The sequence below is a fragment of the Eulemur rufifrons genome, chromosome 17, assembly GCF_041146395.1.
Source record: "Eulemur rufifrons isolate Redbay chromosome 17, OSU_ERuf_1, whole genome shotgun sequence".
NCBI classification, from domain to species: domain Eukaryota; kingdom Metazoa; phylum Chordata; class Mammalia; order Primates; family Lemuridae; genus Eulemur; species Eulemur rufifrons.
This window is the reverse complement of record NC_090999.1, coordinates 48,416,227-48,435,495: the sequence shown is the minus strand read 5'-3', so window position 1 is coordinate 48,435,495 and position 19,269 is coordinate 48,416,227.

Below are 19,269 nucleotides of genomic sequence, written 5' to 3'. Positions count from 1 at the left end.
TGAATCATCTCTCCCCCTGCTCCCCGCCACTCCCCGGTCCCACTTGTTCTTCCTCCTCTCCTATTCTCCAGTGGTTCCTAGGAAGTCGCCCAAGGGCAGACAGGCTGTGTCGCACCACTCTGGGCTGGTTTCCCTGTTTCCTGGGTGGTATTCTTTAACTTATTGAGTGTGCCTTGGTAGGAAATACTTATGCGATGGATTAAGATGTAAAATATCTTTGTTTTGCTGACATTAACCCATTCATAGTTACTGCTTGGATATAATCCTCCAACTAGCTATGCACCTGCCAAGTAGTTTTGTGTTCTGAATATCTTTCTAATTAGTTACTTTTCTGTTGTATGTGACTAAATTAAAAAAGCCTTTCTTAAATCAAGATATATTATGTCATTTGCTTCTCTTCAATCTACTGGGCCTATTACTCTGTCATAGAAATAGACTAATAAGCTGAAAATTTCACCAGAGCTTATTTTCTTGTGAGTTTTGCTGATCTGATTGCTTTTGTTGGGCCGGAATTTATAGCAACTGTAGATTTGGTTGTTTTTCAACATTTGGCTTTCCAGTTTCAATAAAATATTTCCAAAGTATGCAAAAATGAAGGGCAACTAAAAAGATTTTTATAAGTTATGCAAATAAACCTGTCTTTGATACCCACAAAATGAGATGGTTTGTTCAGTCATTCAAATGACTTCTAGGTAACTATTTTATTACGTAAATATGAAACTAAACACTTTAATGAGTTATGTCTAATATTCTAATTATTATGAAACATAAAGTATAGCGGCTGAATAGTGACATCTCAACTTAATTTATTTGCACAAGTTTGAATTAGAGGATTAGATATCTTTTGACTGAGAGAGAATACAATACAAATTCTTTAAAACTTTTAGATAATTATTTCATTTGTTCTGTCTGTAAAAAATGCAAAAAAGTCTTAATCAGGTTCCATGATTTCTTAAAACATTTGGACCTACATTTTTTCAGAGATGGCTTTGATATCTATGGAGTATTTAGGATCTTCTGTGGTGGAAAATAGAGTAAAACATCAAGGAGATTCTAAGCTGTTCACATAGAGACACTGTGGTCCATGCTGTCTAAGAGCTAAAATGCCAACAACTATATGGTAATGCTGAGTTTCTGGCTTAGCAATTTGAACCTGAGCAGCAGAGTTTCAGGAGAGCATGGGGTCTTCAAAGCTTACTTAAGTCATGTGTTCAGAGCATGGAGTGTGCCTCAGCATGCCCTACCAGCTCCTGGATCTTCTGAATGGCTCTGCCCTCCCTCAGCAGTGGGACAGTGCACAGAGCACTGAAGGTGGAATCCCTGGGTTCAAGTCTTGACAGCCCCTTACTGGCCACTGACTTGGGAATGTGTCTCTGAGTTGTGGTCTCCTTAGCTGGAGAATGGCTATACTTTACTCAAAGGTTTATTGTTGAGATTAAATAACATAATGTGGACAAAAATATTTTATAAATTGCGGAATTCTATCTAATATCATGCATTATAGTTGTGTTAGCCCTGTTGGAAGCAGGTTTGGCAAGGAATTGATTAGAATTGATTGGAATTAACTACGTATATGCCTACGCTCTACATTCTTACCCAAGGATGGGTGGCATGTCTGTTCCTTTTCTGCCCTGGGATGTTGATTTGATGGCAGTTATGGGGCATCAATCTCACCACATAAGGGACTCCAAGACAGGAGAGGTGCAAACTTAGGGTTGTAGAGGATTGTGTGATAATTATTTTGACTCCAAAGTGTGGGATCATATACCCTTCAAGAACCAGAGGTGAGAAAGTTAGAATCAAAAGCAAGAAAGGTTTCTGCGTGAACATGTCATCTGGTTGGAGGGGGAAGAGAGAAAACTCTGCCCTTGTGGCATCTGAGTGTGGAGCCCTGACAGAGTCGGGGGCAGGAGGAGACCCATACTTTCTTCTTGGCACTAAAGAGCCAGTCTGTTGGGGTCCTTGGCAGGAATGAACTGAGGCATGTGTTGGGGCAGAGAGAGTACTTCAATGGAGTTAGTTTCAATTCCTCAGTTTCTTGTCACTAGGGATAGGCAAACCCAGTAGTGCTCTACATTTTCAGAAAGTCTTGACTTATTTTTCAAGCATTTTGGGTTTGGCTGCATTTCACATGTCTTTTGCCAGGTTTCCTTCCTTAATTATTAGTATTAAACCCATGTGTATGAATTTGAATGGAAATTTAATAGCCATTTTTATATTTATTTACACGTAATTCATCCAAAAGCTGTGTTAAGTAAGGACTATTATATCTTATAAGAAATCTTTGAAGATTATAAGAATTCCTCTCTATAAGATGTCATGCCAATTTTACCCCTTCTCTCCCCGCAAAGGAATTTGGGTTTGGGGATGGTTAGGATGGGATCCCAATTCCAAAGCTGTGATGCTCATGGCAGGTTTTGAACAACGCAAAGTGAGTTCTCACTGTGTTAATTGCAATTGACTTTGAGGCAGTCATTTTGGTAAAATCCCCAAACGAATTTCTGAGAAAGCACATGCTCTTTCAGAAAACATTCTCCATCTCTAGGAGTTGCATATAGTTGCCAGAGCCATGGAAAAACAATTTCTGTGGGCAATCATTTTTTTCCAAGTACAGCACACAGATTGGTTCTGGACAGTAGGAGATGAGCAAAGAATGGTAATTTCCAAGTAATTCTTACCTTCTCATTGCCCAGTAACCCATCTGTCTTAGGCTCTGTACTACACCAGCAATATTGATTTTTTAGAAAAGACATTATTTTGTTAATGAGAAAAGAATGGTGTTATTTTGTTATGGTCACAAAGTACTATCTATTCATAACAGTTTGTTCTGAGATGACAGCTGGAATTGGACCTGGAGTTAAAAATGTTAGAGCTGGGGTTGGGAGGGGAGGAGATTTAGTGATTTTTCAGTCATACTCCCTTGTTACCAAAGGGTTTGAAATAGTCGATGAAACAAATATAAACCTGGGCCTATGACAGGTATGTAATAAATTCTTTCGAATTAATGCAAATTAAAAATAAAGCTTTTTTATGTCTAAAGAATTACAAGTATTAAATTAAACTGAATATCCAGAAAAAGAGTTCAGTTGTTTATTCTTACATTTTTCTCTCCTGTTGTGTTTCCTTGAATTGAGAATGAATTCTGTACTCCATTGTCAGTTAATACAATTTTAAACAGCAAATATTATACTTTAATGGACATTAGATTGGAGGGCGAAGAAGTGTTCCAAAATCACTAGGTATTTTGTCATAATTTATGAAGTTATTTGTGTTAGAAGGTGCGCTGTTTACATTTTTTAATTGAACTTTTTATTTTGAAATAATTATAGATTTACATGCAGTTGCAAGAAATAATACAGAAAGAAAGGAAGTTATCAAGGTGGCTGACCAGAGGCACCTAACACTTATTGCCTCCAAAAAGAAAGATCAAACAACAAATAGATAACCACACATTGAACAGAGTGTCTAGGGGAGATCACTGAAGTCCAGCAAAGGAGTAACAAACACCTTCTGAGACATGGAGACTTGGGATAGAAGTGAAGCACCCGGCTGGGATCAGCTCAGAGCCAAGAGGGACTTCCCCTGTGGGGGAAGGTGAGTGAGAGACCCAGAGCTGTCCACATCCCCACCATGGACACCTGCAATCCTGGCTACCGAGAGCCCCACAGCCCTTGCAGGCTCGAGTCTAAGAACCATTTGCTTAGCTTTAGATCTTAAAGGTTTTATTCTACAGTTTTGGTAAAAGTTTTATGTTTTACATTTAAGTACCCGTATGTGATTCATTTTGAGTTAATTTTTGTAGAAGATGTGAGACTTAGGGCAGACTTAGGGTTCCTTTCTTTTGCCTATGGTTGTCCAATTGCTCCAGCAACATTTGTTGCAAGCCTATCCTTCCTCCATTGAATTGCTTTTGCACCGTTGTCAAAACTCAGTTGGACACAGTTGTGTTAGTCTATTTTGGGTTCTCTATTCTGTTTTATTGATCTATATATTTGTCTTTCCACTAGTATCACACAGTCCTGATTCCTATAGCTATATAAAAGTTTGTGAAATCAGGTAGACTGATTTCTCCTACTTTATTCCTCTTTCAAAATTGTATTTTCTAAAATTCCCACTGGGTTCATCTTAATATCATCTATGCCTTTACTGTGTCTTTCTAGTTCCTTGCCAAGACTTTCTATTTTTTTTTGTTTCAAGCACATTTGTAATTGCTTGTTAAAGCATTTTATTATGGCTGCTTTAAAATCTTTGTCAGGTAATGCTAACATTTCTGTCACTTTTCATTGTCTTTTCTCATTTAATTTGAGAACTTTCTGATTCTTGGTATGGTGAGTGATTTTTGATTGAAACCTGGACATTTTGTGTCTTAGGATTATGAGACTGTGAATCGTATTTAAACCTTCTGTTTTGGCTGGCTTCCTCTGCCCAGCTCCAGCAGGGAGAGGAGAAGCAGCACCTCATTTCTAGCAGGTGGGAATAGAAGTTGCTGCAGTGTATATTTGTCCCCCAAATTTCATGTTGAAATTTGATCCCAGCATTGGAGGTGGGGCCTAGTGGGAGGTGTTTGGGTCCTGAGGGGTGGGAGGTGGATCCCTCATGAATAGATTAATGCCCTGAGGCAAGGTGAGTGAGTTTTTCCTCTATTAGTTTCTGTGAAAGCTGGTAGTTAAAAAGAACCTGGCACCTCTCCCCCATTTCTCATGCTTTCTCTCTCCCCATGTGATCTCTACACATGCTGGCTTCCGCTATCAGTGGAAGCAGCCTGAAGCTTTCACCAGAAGCAGATGCTGGGGCCATGATTCTTGTACAGACTGCAGAACCATTGCAGTCTGTAGCAAATAAACCTCTTTTCTTTAAAAATTACCCAGCTCCAGGTGTTCCTTTATAGCAACACTAAAGGGACTAAGACAGAAGTCCACATTCCTCATCAGGCTTTTGTTGGCACTTGAGGGGTCTCCTCATAACTGCTGGGCAGGCATGGGAGCTCTGGCACCCACCTGGCTTACTGGTACCCCCCTGGCTGGGAGGGGTAGTGGGAATGCCTTGTTTTTGCTTCCCATGTGGCTTCCATGGACCGCATATGAGGGGAGGTGGCTTTGTTACCACTAGTGACAATGGTAGTGATGAACATCCTGACTCTCCACCAGGTCTTCTATGACACTAGTCTATCAGGGGAAAGAGGATGCCTTATCACTAATGAGTGTGGGTGGTGGCTCGGGTTCCCCATGTGGTCGCCATATCTAAGAGTGGGGTGGGCCTTGTTAACAATCAGCAGGGATGAAAGTCCCGGCTCCCTGTTTGGTGCCTGTCTTAGTCTGTTTTGTGTTGCTATAACAGAATACCACAGACTGGGTAGTTTATAAAGAAAATAAATTTATTTCTCACAGTTCTGTAGAATGGCAAGTGCTCAGAGGAGAACTCCAGGGGTCCTCGAGGAGCCAGCATCTGGTGAGGGCCCTCTTGCTGAGTCATCTCATGGCAGAAGGGCAAAGAGAGGGTGAAGGAGAGCAAGAGATCAAACTCACAGCCTCGAGTGCTTTTACAGCTGGCATTAATCTATTTGTGAGGGCGGAGGCCTCATGATCTAAATACCTATGGGGTCCACTTCCCAACACTGTTGCACTGGGGATGAAATTTCCAATGCATGCTTTTGGGGGACACATTTAGACTACAGCAGCACCTCATCACAACTTCCAGGGGGAAAGGTCTAGGCTTACCACTGTCTGTGTTGGCCTGGGTAGGGATGTGGCCATAATTTTTCTGTGGTGTTTGGTTGGACTAGGGCATTTACTGTCTACAAGTATTCTTTCTTACTAGGCTGCCTGATTCCTAGTTGTTTGGCTAAAGAGAGCAAGCTTTTCTTGGGGCTTTTATTTCTGGCAACAAATAGCATTTATGGGATGCCTGCTTCTCCAGCTCCAAGTCTTGGATATATGAGGCAAAAGGTAATTCAGGACACTTAACTACCCTTTTGTTCCTTGAGTCTCCTGACAGTTCCTCATAGTTCTGCCTTCTTTCCACCTTTCTGAGTCTTCTGTTTGTTTTATACATAATGTTCAGGCTTTTCTTTATTGTACTTGGTGGGAAGAATAGGGAAAAGGACGTCTATTCCACTCCCCATGTTTACATTTTAAACAGAAGGGGAGAAATGAAATAAATGTCAGGGAAAAATGTATTTTTGATTCCTATTGATTGGGAAAGATAAGTTTTGTTTTAACTGTCATTCTTGAGTCAAACATTCAATATAACTGTTACTGCCTCCTAAACTCCCTCTGCAACTACAAAGCTTGCCATGTTTCATTTTTCACCAAAGTTTGTCATTTATAGCTTCATACATTTCAGTTAGCCCTTCCAGAGGAAAACACTGGAAGATAATGTCACAGCCTATGGGAAGGCTCGTATTTTCTGAGAGCTCAAATTTCTTCTCCTGGGTGTGTCTTCACTCTTCCTAGACAGTTTGGTTCATTAGCAATGTCGTTTTATCACTCAACACAGGAAAGCATTTTGCTTGGCAACATGTTTATCACGAATAACATTTCAAGCCCATTAAAAATGATTATTATCACCAATGCTGTATTTTGAAGGCTGGGTTTTTACACTGCTGTTAGCTTGTTCTTGAAAAACTGCATTTACACATGCACACACACATACACACGTGTGGCAACCCCAACCTAAAAATTGGCTCTTAGCATTCACATTTTATTGAACCAATAAATTGTGAGTTTAACATTTTAGTCAAATCGAATGCCAAGTGTTTCATTTCAGACCCTAGTGTCCATATTGACAGGACTTTAAATCTACTACTTGTGCATCTGGAGCTTGTTAGGTGTGCATAGTTTGAATAAAGCCAAATGTCAATGGCACCTTTAGTCTATGGAGAGACCCAGTGGAACAAGCAGTTACTCTGCCTCTGTGAGGGAGGAACAGGCACCAGAGGGCCAAGGCCCCACTGATTTGCACTGCGTAAGAAATACCTTGGCTAGTGGGAGATTGGTGGGGTGTATAGTTACATGTTTTCTCATAATTCATCCGCAAGGCACAGGGAATATGTTCACTGAGACGTGCATGAGAGATTCTGCGATGGAGGGACCACATAGTGTTTCAGGAGTAGCGCTGTGCAATAGAACCTTCTGTGGTGATAGACTGTTCTGTATCTGTGCTGTCCAACCTGGAGCCACTAACCATATATGGCATTTGAAATATGGCTAGTGCAAGGGAGGAACTGAATTTTTATTTGATTTAATATTAATTAATTAAAAAATTTTAATAGGCATATAGGGCTATTAGCTACTGTTTTGAACAGCCTGACTATAAAGCCAAGTCAGATGTGAAGCAATAATAAGAATTGATTCCTTTTTTGCATCCATAGTTACCCGGAGTGATGATACTTTATTTGATCCACCCATCTACTCATCTCTGTAGTGGACATTTAGCATTTCTATGGCAAGGCACTGTGATAACCGTGGAAGACACACAAGCACATGCTATTCCAAGTCCTCCTATTTCAAAATGTCCTATGCACAGGAATTTCTCTATAGCCCCAGAACAACAGATCATGAAAACACATGACTGTGACTTCAGACAGCCCTTAGTTTCATTTTTACCTCAGCTGTTCTACCTCCTTCGCAAGTTACTTAATCTCTCTGAGCCTCAGTTTCTTCTTCTATAACCTAGGATTGAAAGCTACCTGTGATGGTTCGTTTTACATGTCAACTTGAGTGGGCCATGGTGTCTAGATATTTAGCCAAACATTATTCTGGATGTTTCTGTGAGGGTGTTTTTGGATGATATTTACATTTAAATTGATGGACAGATTTCCCTCCATAATGTGAGTAGGCATCTATGCAATGATACAGTCTGTCCCCTGGGTCCCATGCTGGCAGAGCCACCTTCCACGGTCAATAATGTTGGCCACTCACTTTCCCAGCCTCCTGTGCAGCGAGGCATGGGCAGGAAAGTGGCTTCAGACCAAAGTGATCTGAGGAGACATTGCTGAGAGCTTCTGTGAAACAGTTCCTTCCTGATGAAGAGACGGTCTCATGAGCAGAAACTCCTCTCTTTCTCCTATCTTTATTTTGATATTGACAAGGGAGGCCTTGTGCCATGGCCATCTGACAGCCACAAGGGGAGGCTGGCCAGCAGAATGGAAAGGCGCAAAGACTCTGGGTCCCCCCACTGCTGCTACTCATAGACAAGTCACATGACAAGTCTATGTTTAACACATTGACTGCCACACTAGAAAAAATTTTTTTTTCCCTGGGGCCACAGTGTTTTATTAAAACAAAATGATCCTTTCTAATTTGTTATTTTTTATTGTTTTTTGTGCATGAGTTATATGCAATGCAATCCACATTTTCAGAATTAAATTGTCAATATTAATTGCAAAAATAAGAACATCAACAAGTAAGATCTTCACAAACCAACTCGCAGGGTTTTGCTTCATGTGACTCCGGGCTCAAAACTAGCCTGAGTTAAATACAACTCACATGGCAGTCAATGTGTTCAATTTGTACGAAACCACAAACTGTTCTTCAAAGTGACTATACCATGTGCATTCCAACTAGCAATGTATCAGAGCTCCAGCTGTTCCATAACCTTGCTAGAGTTGGGTATTCCTGGTTTTTAAAATTTCAGCTTTTGTGATAGGTGTGTAGTGGTATCTCATTATGGTTTTAATTTGTATTTGACTTATATTTATCTATGGTTTTAATTTGTATTTTTATGTTGAGCATCTTTGTATGCGATGATTTGCCATCTATAGACCTTCCTGGGTGAAGTGTCTGTTCAAATCTTTTGCCAATTTTATAAAATTAGCTTGTTTTGCTATTATTAAATTGTGAGAGTTCTTTATGTGTACTGGATACCAGTCTTTCATCAGCAATGTGCTTTGCAAATCTTTTCTCCCAGTCTGTCTTCTCTCTTTTATTCATTTGACAGTGTCTTCCTAAGAGCAGAAGTTCTTTATGTTGATAAACTCTAATTTTCTTTTTGCACATCATGCTTTTGGTGTCATAGTGAATCTTATGGAAGTTTTTTAATTTTAGATTTTGTATTTAGGTCTATGATCTATTTTTATTTGATTTTTGCAAAGGGTAGAAAGTGTGGAATTTCTTCTTTTTTTTTTTTTTTTTTTTGCATACGGACATCCAATTGTTTGAGTATTATTTGTTGAAAAGATTCTGTGAACAATTTGAAATTATCAAAGTGGTCCTTTAGCAAGGAAAGTTTGGGAAGGATGGCCCTACACAACAGTTTCATTTAACCGTTGCCCTGAGTTCCATTCTCACTCAGATTACGGCCAGGATGTCCCCATGTTCTTCACGTGAGCCATAGCTGCTCACCTGTCGCTAAAATCACTCCCAGGCTGGATCAGGAAGGCAGAATGACCTCATACCTGATTAATCAAAGAATAGCTTTTTAGCTCTCTCTGTATGGTAAATAAAAGGCATTCTCAGAAATGCGATACAGGCTTTCTTTCTTTCTTTAATCTTTGAACAATTGAGCTTTTAATTTTTCTTCCCAATATGTTCCAAATCTCTCTGACTGCTGGAGAAACTGGATAAAGATTCCCTTCTCTCCTCATTTTATCACATTTTGTTTTGTTCCAAATAGTTGGAAACAGCTGGATTTTTCATTAATCTGTGGGAAACTTGGAAATTGCCAAAGGCTGGCAACCAGCTCAAATGTACGTGTGAAATGCGACATTGAGTTCCGGAAGAGAAAGCATTACAGCTCACGCGGCATTGGGTAGCCGTCTCCTGTGGCGGGATGTTTGGCAGGAGGGGGTGTCTTGTTTATCGGGGTGGTCATGCTCTCACTTCTGGAAGAGAAACTGAGGACTTAGCTCTCATGCCGGCACCTGAGTAATTAGGCTAACCCTCATGTTGGCATGAGAATAACTAAAACACGTTGACATTGTAACCTAGTACCGGTGGGAAGGACTCAGTATTGCTGGAAAGTACATTTTATCACAGGGAGAATAATCAGTTATTCTTGGCACTGCTCAGTTTGTTCTGAAATTGAGGCTAACTCACAAGGAAGATAAGCACGTTTCTCCGCTCCTTCCCTCTTCTGTAATGTTTTAGTCTCTATGAATTTATCAGTTCATGACACGGTGCAGGAATGATTCCTAGATATGTTGATGCGAGACTCTAGGTGATCCTGTTGAGTTGTCTGGAAATTCAGTAATTCTGTTATCTAATCTAAAAATAGTTCCTAAAATGACAAGAAACTACATAATATATATTAAGTGTACCTGACCATTTTCCTGATCTATAAAGAAAGGATGAGAGTGTAATGCTGAGAAATCAGAAAAAAATGGTCAATTTAATGTTCCCCTGGCTTTGAGGTGGTATTCAAACACACTCTAACCAAGGCCCAATACCTTTCCTATCTTAGGCCTGTCTTTCTTTCTTTCTCCCTCCCTCCTTTCCTCCTTCCCTCCTTCCTTCCTTCCTTCCTTATCCCCTTCCTTCTTCCCTCCCTCCCTCCTTCTCTCCTTCCTTCCTTCCTTCCCTTCCTTCACTTCCTTTCTTTTTTCCCTCCCTCCCCTCCCTCCTTCCTTCCCCCCTTCCTTCCTTCTTCCCTCCCTCCCTCCTTCTCTCTCTCCCTTCCTTCCTTCCCTCCCTCCCTCCTTCTCTCTCTCCCTTCCTTCCTTCCCTTCCTTCACTTCCTTTCCTTTCTTTCTTTTTTTCTCTCTATTTCTCTCTCTTTCTTTCTTTCTTCTTTCTTTTCTGGAATTAAACCTACTCAAATTCACTTTAACAAAGAGGGAAATTTATTGGAATGATGTAGAGTGTGTCATGGAAGCTGAGGGCAGGAATTCTAGCCAGGCATCTGGAGGGACAAGTGTAGCTGGACAACTGCTGTGTCTCACTGGGGCCAGTTTCCTTCTTGTTCTGCTTCTCTCTGATGCCTGTTCTCTCTCTCTCTGACTAGCACACTCCCCTTTATTTTCTTTTGAACTCACATTGTTGCCCTAACCACAACTTTACATCACTTCCCAGTTTAAGCACCCAACAGAGACTGGCCAGAGCTCTGAGATTCCCTGAGACACCTTCTATTTCAAGTCCAGTTTTTTGGCCTAGGCCTGTCTTGCCTTGGATGCTCACGTTTGATTTAATTGACATGGCCTGGGGCCAGAGTTCAGGGCCTGCTGTTCAGTCAGAGGGGTGGAGTGATCATACTCTCCAAAAGAGACCAGGCAGGCAAACTGATCCGCAATCATCTAGCCATACTTCCCTATAAATTACAGTTGCAATATAAAGTGGAGGAGGTGCCAGATGATATGAATATTGAACACTGTTCATGAAGGAAAACAGATTCCAATCCTGCTTTGCATTCTATCTCTGGAGCAGAAACAGACTGAGAGAATCAGGAAGGATCTGCATGACTGCACCAGGTGACCCTAGAAAGAATGGACTTGTAGTCTGTCTCTACCCACGTTGACATTGCAGTCACTCGCAAAGTGGAGGTAATCAAAGAGCCTTCCAAACCAGCTTAGTGTGGCCACAGTCTTCCTGAAGATCAGGGTCCTGCGTGCTCAGGGCATATTATTATCACACAAGTTCAGGTGACTAACTGGCAGCAAAAATACTTCGATGCAGCGTGGTTCTTCTGCAAATGAACCAGGAGAGGTTCCTGGTAGAGAAAGAAGGGAAAGTTGTTTTATAACTTAGAATCTGTCCAAGTGGATTTACCTCTCTCAATAAATGAGTTGAAATAGCCTCATTATACCTTCTCATTTCAAAACATTAGGTTCTCCATTCATATGTTTTCTTTCCCATTTGTACCTTTTCCCTGTTTTGAATCCTTATTGTGCATCTGACAGAACACATGTCCCTATTTGTCTGTCTGTCTGCTCATACAGGCTGCTGCAGCACCCAGGAGGTAAATTTTATTCTCCCACCTTTCTCTAGAGACAGAAGAGTGCCAAGACCCAGCCCATCCTGGGAGGCCAGAACCATCAGACGAGCAACAGAAGTTTGAAGGTGGTTGGCAGGAATGTTACGGGACAGGAGGACAAGTCAGAGCCCAAGGATGGCAGTATGTGTAGGAAGCAGTCAACGGTTGGGCTTTGGGGGAGAATAAGCAGAGACAGAGAATGAGTGGACCCAAGGAGGTTTGGAAGGTAGCAACTGGGCAGCACTGGTGTTCTCTGACCAGGGAAGGGGAAGTGTCGAGCAGGGCACTTCTAGGCAATGGCATAGTCTGCGCATGGATCCCTGAAAACAGAATCCATCCTTTTATTCTAACATGGTTTCCCCATGCATTGTGAATTTGTTAAGGGAGTGTTCCCAGGAGAAACTGGTATGGGATTAGGAGAAGCATGAAAAAGAAGAGAAAGACAGGTGAGAGTGAGATTTCAGGAAAAGTTCAGAGAGGCTTCAGCCTGATCCCGCCAAAACTACAGGTGAGTTGTTTAGTCCTCAGAATGTGCTCGACTCAAGGCAAGGAATTTGGGCTTCCACACTGCCAAGTCCCTCATTTATTGGCCAAGGGTTCCCCCACAGCTGGTTTTAAATTCAGTCCTAGAATCAGAGAGACCTGTCTCTATGAAAAGGCCACCTTGTCCAAATAGGTGCTTAGGCATTTAAAAAATGTTGACGTCAATGACATGGTTATTTCCTCTGATATGCCGATTCATTCATTCGACAAACTTTCACTGAGTGCCTACTATGCGTGACAACTGTGCCAGGCAGTGGAGATGCAAAAGCAATCCAACATAGTCCTGTTTTCCACGTAGTTGAGGAGACAAAGCTGTGAGAGGAGGATGCCCACATTATGATGAAAGTACAGCTTGGAGCCCATTGATCCAAATGTTCCACAAAACATCAGAGAATTAAATTTTCTCTTTTCTAGTTTCTTTTTATAATGTATAGTTGTACTGTATACACTTAAATTAGCCTCAGAGTTGAAGAACAAGTTCTCCAAGAAATCACATTTTTAGGGAAAAAAGAAGACATCAATTCTGTATTTGTTCAGTGAACAAATTTACATAAAGTAATATCCTCTGTTCAATTTTTTTAAAGTGGCATTTTTCTGCTGCACACTTCTTAATTGGCCTGATGTCCCATTTAAATAGGCAAATGCATAGATCTCTAGACAAAGAAATAAATACTTATTGAGTATCTATATATATCGGGTACTATGCTAGATACTAGAAATGTATTTAATCCTACAGAAGACTCCTTAGAGGGTCCTTGTTAAGATTAGATATAGAAAAACCTTGTGAAACTTTGCAGGCTAATTAAAAAAATAAAATGTATGTGTGTATGTGTGTGTGTGTGCAAAAACCTATCAACAAAGGTGCTTTTGATGCTTCTGAGGCAGAGGAGGAGGGGGTGGTGAGAACCATGTGCTAGCAAGGGGCTGTATCTTATCAGCACCAGGGCACAAGGAACGCCAGCATTCCTCACAACAGGACTCCAAATCCTCAGCAAGCAGACAGGGTTCTTAAAGTGCAGCAGCCAATGGGGGCTGTTGATGGGGCCATTCACCCCCTCCTGCTTCTGGGCTCCAAAGGGAAATTTTCGATAATATTGTGTGAAGCACTAGGGTGGTAAAGAGAGATGATTGCCGAAAATACTGCAAAATTCTTTCTATACCCAAGGTCATAGAAAAAGAGAGAAAGCAGAAATTTTGCTTTGGAAGACAGACAAAAAGCAGGTCACTCAAATCAAGTCTGCAGGTACTCCATTGTGTTTTGGGGAGCAAGAAAGATTGTGAAACACAAGCACTAAGCATTTTTGAGTTTTGTTATTTTAACCATCCCTTTAATCATTAAAACAAATATTAATGATTACAGAAATGCCAAGAACAGCCATAATGACAATGGTGACCAATAGGTACAGCATTTGGGGCCCTTCCAGGCCAAACCTGAGGGAATCCGATAGGGTTTTGGGGGGCGTGGGGGTGGAGCTGAAACTATTATCCTGGACTCGGTGTCCTCAGATCACATAAAGATGAGTACAGCAAGGGAGTAAACAACCAGATTAGTCATGCAGCCTAAATCATGTCTTTGCTTCTGACTAGGCGACGTGAGACCTCCGTGCACTGTGGGTGAAATCAATCAGAGTCTGGTGGCATTGTCAGCTGGAGTCAGCTCTGTGTCCAAACTTAGACTGTGTGTCTAGAATCTGTGTCTTAATGTAAATTGGCTTACGGCTATGTCTCCCTGGGGCATAAGCTTCCATCATCCAGATGGCAGGGTGACCCTGGTGGAAATAAACATATGGTAGGCTATCTCTGTCGCTCACAGAGGAAGAACAAGTACACTGCTCATAAGAGCCAATTAAACAAGAGTCAATGCCACGAACAGTGGACATCTCGGACAACAGATTAGCAGGAAAGTAAAACTTTTGGGTAAAGGCTATTGAGAACTAGGTAAGAGGAAACCTGTCATTGGGATTCTGCACTTTGGTGGAAGGTGGGGAAAAAGGGAGCGATGTAGTAGAAGGTAGGGAGAACTTAAGGACTGAATAGAAACGGTGCTTCGAAGTTCTTCTGTGGGAGAATTGTCAACAACGGCAGCACAGCTGCGTGTACGGTGGCTTTTGGCCAGCTTCCGTATTCTTTGCAGAAGTGTGACTGCCTTAGTTTTGGTTTCCCCAGGAGAAGATGCTAAGGGAGGGATTAAAGTGCAAGTAATGAATTTAGGGAACACCGGTGGGAGAGGCGGGCAGTGAGACAGGAAAGTGAAAAGGTGAACAATAAGGAGTGCGTCATCAAGCCGGCTTCCACCCCAGTGACTGGAACTCAGTCCTCCAGGGAAGCTCTGGCAGCCAGTGTGGAAAACACTCCCTCAAAGTCATCCCACCCGACGGGTAAAGGAGCTGGGACATTTATGCACTAACTCTTTTTAGTCACAAGTTGAGGACTGCTTGTGAGGACATTAATTCCACAATACTTTTCCTGCCTCCAAAGCAGGAAAGTGGGCTCAGGCCACTCTTAGGCAAAGAAAGGCTGATGCTGGCTGGTGGCGGCTGGGCAGGTGTGCACAGAGGTGGTGAGGGCGAGGGGAAACGGGCTGTGCCCCGGCCCGGGTGGGGAACCTGTGGCCTTCTGATTTCAAGATTGTTCTTTTTTAAGCATCAAAGGAGGCAAGAAAAGCTTCATCTTTCTCTGCTGCACCCCTTTTAATAAAAGGATCTGTTCTGCAAAATTTGGATGCAGTCAAGAGGCCACACTCAAGGATCCAGAAGGCCACATGTGGCCCCAAGGCCTCCGGGTCCCCACCTCTGCTGGACTGGCACAGAGAACAAGTATAGGAAAAAGTTACAGTTCTATTTAAGAAAAAAAGAAATAGCACTTAAGATGAAATAAAAGCTTTCTTTCTTTCTGTTTCATCTGTGCTGCTTTCAGTCTTTTGGAAATGGGACACAGCAAATGGAAGACCTTGTTCTTATGACTAAATACTATTTGAAGATAAAAATGCTAACAAGGATTGTCTGGCAATGTGGAACTTGCTCTAAGCCTACCTGAAACCTGTGATACATTTTGTGATAACATCATCGGCTACAAAAATCATGAAACCATTCTCATGAAATAGAATGCATTGTGTCATGCCTTTTACAGTTTTATTAGGTAACTTGCTACACTGAATTATAAAGAAGAACATTTATTTATTGGATTTACTTTATGAACCACTTGCTATAAAGGAGAGTCTAATGAATGTTTCACCTTGGTGTTGACAGAGCTTTTTTCCCCAGAAGAACGTAAGTGAGTATAAAACATTGTGTTTTCAAGTTTTACAGGAGGCAGAAAGTGGGGCAGAGAAGGCTGCATGGGGCAGAGTGCCTTCAATTTTTTTCTTAGGGGCTACAGAAATAATCATTCCATTAGGAGATGGAATAAGTCCATGGCTCATTTCCCTCCTGTGAGGGAGAGAAATATGATAGTGACGTGCCAAAGTTTAAGACCTGGGTTGATGGCCAGTGGGACTTCCCTTGCCATATAGAAGATTAGCTGTACCCTGAAATGCCCAGGATGTATCTACTCCATGTTAAAATCCTGCTGCAAATAGGAGAAAGAGAAGTGCATAGTAAATAAAAATCTAAAAAATTGCAGCCACATAAACTATGGTTGATATGATTAAGAACTAAAGGTCTACTTGAGTGACCAAGACTTACGTGAAGACCAAAGCCGGTGGCAAGCACTGCCAGCAAAGATGAATGCCTAGCTCTGGAGGGCTTCTTTCTGAGCCCTTTATGAAATAAAGGATATGACACTGTTTTTGTACATTTAGAATATACAGAATACAGTTGTATAACTGAGAACCAAATATTTTAAATGGAAAAAACCTTACAACTTTCAATTTTCTGTCAGTGGGATCTTGGAGAGGCAGCCTAGAAAAGTGGCCGGGAGTCTGGATTCTGCAGCCTCCTGCTTGGGCTCCACTACTCATTCGCTTTGCGACTTTGGGCAGGTCTTATAATCTCTCTATCCTTTAGCTCCCTTCTCTGTGAAATGAGGACATTGCACCATAGTATCTATCTCATAGAGCTATTTGTAAAATATTTAGAACAATGTCTGGCACATGATAAACCCTACAAGTGTTTGTGAAATAAAATATATATACCTTCATGGAAACCCTTTCATTATGTTCCTTCTGTATTTCAGTGAGTTTTCCAAATATTTAAATTCAGCACATATTTATTGAGCGCTGACTGGGACGGGGCATGTGGACAGGTACCCAGGAAGAATGAATTTCCATGGTCTCTGTCCTTCCAGGTGCTTACAAGCTAACAGTCTCTCTCTTTTTTTAATTTAAAAAATTTTAAATACTTTGAAACAATGGTAAACTTACAAAACAGTTGGAACTGCAATATAAACAACCTTTTTTTCCTGACTCATGTGAGAGTAAGTTGCCATATAATGCCCATCACCCCAGATGACTTTAGAGTGTCCTTCCTACAAATGAGGATATTATCTTCCATGACCACAATGCAGTCACCAAAATCAGGACAGCCACAGTGACACATTTTTACCATCTAATTCTCAGACCCTATTTAAATTCCATCACTTGTCCTAGTAGTGTTTTCTACAGCAAAAGGATCCAGGTTGAAATTAAGTGTTGAATTTGTTGTCACATCTCTTAGCCTCATTCAGTCTAGGATATCAGGTCCTCAGTCTTCTCTCGATTTTCATGACCTTGACACTTTTGAAGGTTCCTGGCCAGTTATTTTGTAGAGTGTCCTTCAATTTGGATCTGTCTGGTGTTCCTTCATGATTAAAGTTATGCCTTTTTGGCAGAAATAATGCGGAAGTGATTCTGTGTCCTTTTCATCGTGTCTTATCAGGTAGCACCAGATTTCCAATTGTTCCCTACTGGTGATGCTCATTGCGATCCCCTGATTAGGATGGTGTCTGAGCCTTCCCCACTGTAAAGTTACTCTGTTCTCTTTTGTAATTTATGAGTGTATTGTGAGGGAGGTACTTTTAAACTGTACAAATATTCTGTTCCTCATCAAGCTTTCAACTTGTTTATTCATTTCAGAATGGGCTCAGAGCGTCCCATTTTACCCAATGGGCTATAATCTGTTGCTATTATAATTTTTCAATACTCAAATTGTCCCGGATTCAGCTTTGGAATCAGCTGTTTCTCCAAGGAGCCCTGATCTCCTTTAGTGGAGGATGGTATTTAAAATGGGTATCTGGGACACTATGTGTGCTCATGGGCACTGTGATGTCATTGCTCCCAGGTCCTAGCCATGGACAGAGCTATATTTACTTCTATATTTATCGAAGTATATTGGAAACTATTTATTCACATCAATATCCAGTTCCAACCCAACAATACCTAGGGCTGTTATCCTTAAAACATTTACTTCTCTGATCAGTCCTCCTCTGTGTAGCCCAGCTCCCATCTCTGCTGCTGCCCCTTCCCCGTGCAGGCCCCCTCCTCTAGCTGCTTGGGCTCTGATTCCCCATTCTGGGCCACAGTTCCACCTGCCACAGGAAAGCCACCCTCCTGTCCCTGCCTGGGCTCTGACAGTCCATCCTCCCAGCTCCCTCCTTGCTCTATTCAGGCTCTGACTTATGCCCCCATGTGGACAGCCTTCCTGCCTGGCTTAGGCTCCAACGCCCCATGCCAGGCCACCCTCCTATGTGCCCACCTTCTTCACCCTGCTCAGCCTTTCTATCAGTCATTTTCAGTGTGACTCAGAGCAGATTTTAAAAGGCTCCTCTTGCGTATATACAAAACTGAGTTTAGGCAATTAAACTCTGGGGAAACAAAACAAACAACCAAACACATTTAACAACATGTATTTTTTAATATGTAGATTAGAGTGCTAAGATAAAGTTTGTTGATTCTCCTGGCCTCCACTTTTACCCTTTCAATGGAAACAAATGATAGGACTTAGCTGGGAGACTTAGCAGTTGACTGACGGAGAAGGTCGTGAAGGTGTCACTTTCTAGGCTGGCATCTGCGGAAGGGTTATGCAAGACTAAGAGGCAACACAGACCAAGGACAAAAGAGGCAGGCTCCTTTCTGCCCTCATTTTATGATTTCTGATCTTGACTTCAGAGCCAGATTTCCTGATTAAGGAATAAATGTATATTGGGGATATGGCCAAGGGTTGAGATAGAGTCAACTGACAAGAGATGCTTCTGGTAGACCCGGTGACGTCAGAAAAAAAAATTAATCCGATTTTATGTAAGTGAATTTCCTCTCGACCCAGGATAGCAGGAAATGTAATCTCTCAGGAAAGATAGAATTGAAGATTTCATTTTCTAGTTATCACTTTTCCTATGCTAGAGAAACAGTTTTACTTCAAAGACATAGACCAGGGGGTGCTTCCTGTAGGGTGAACAGATTTGCATGACTAGCAGGTGCTCCCTTTCTGAGGGGCCACTGCATGGGGCAGCCCACCTGGGGAATCGAGCTTGCTCTGGCCCCTGCCTGCTGGGCTGTAGGGTCTAGTGATGGGGCGGGGGTGGGCACTGCACAGTTCCTGTGGCCAAATTAGAGCACAAAGCAGGACTGTCCCAAGCTTTGTCTGATGGCATTTCAACAGGGAAAACAGATTCCTGGGAGAAGCAAAATCTCAAATTGTTCTTGCTTTCCCCTCCTCCTAAATGTGTGTATTCCTGGGCCAGAAGAAACAGGAAGTCAAGCGACCCCCCTCCCCCCCCACCTCCCTTCTCCATCTGACCATGTCGGGTCCCAAGCATTTGTCCTAGCTCTAATTAAAGAGGAAACAGATTCTCTATTTCACCCAGCTCTTGTCAGTACAGCGAGCTGTTAACATTCCACATGGAATCAGG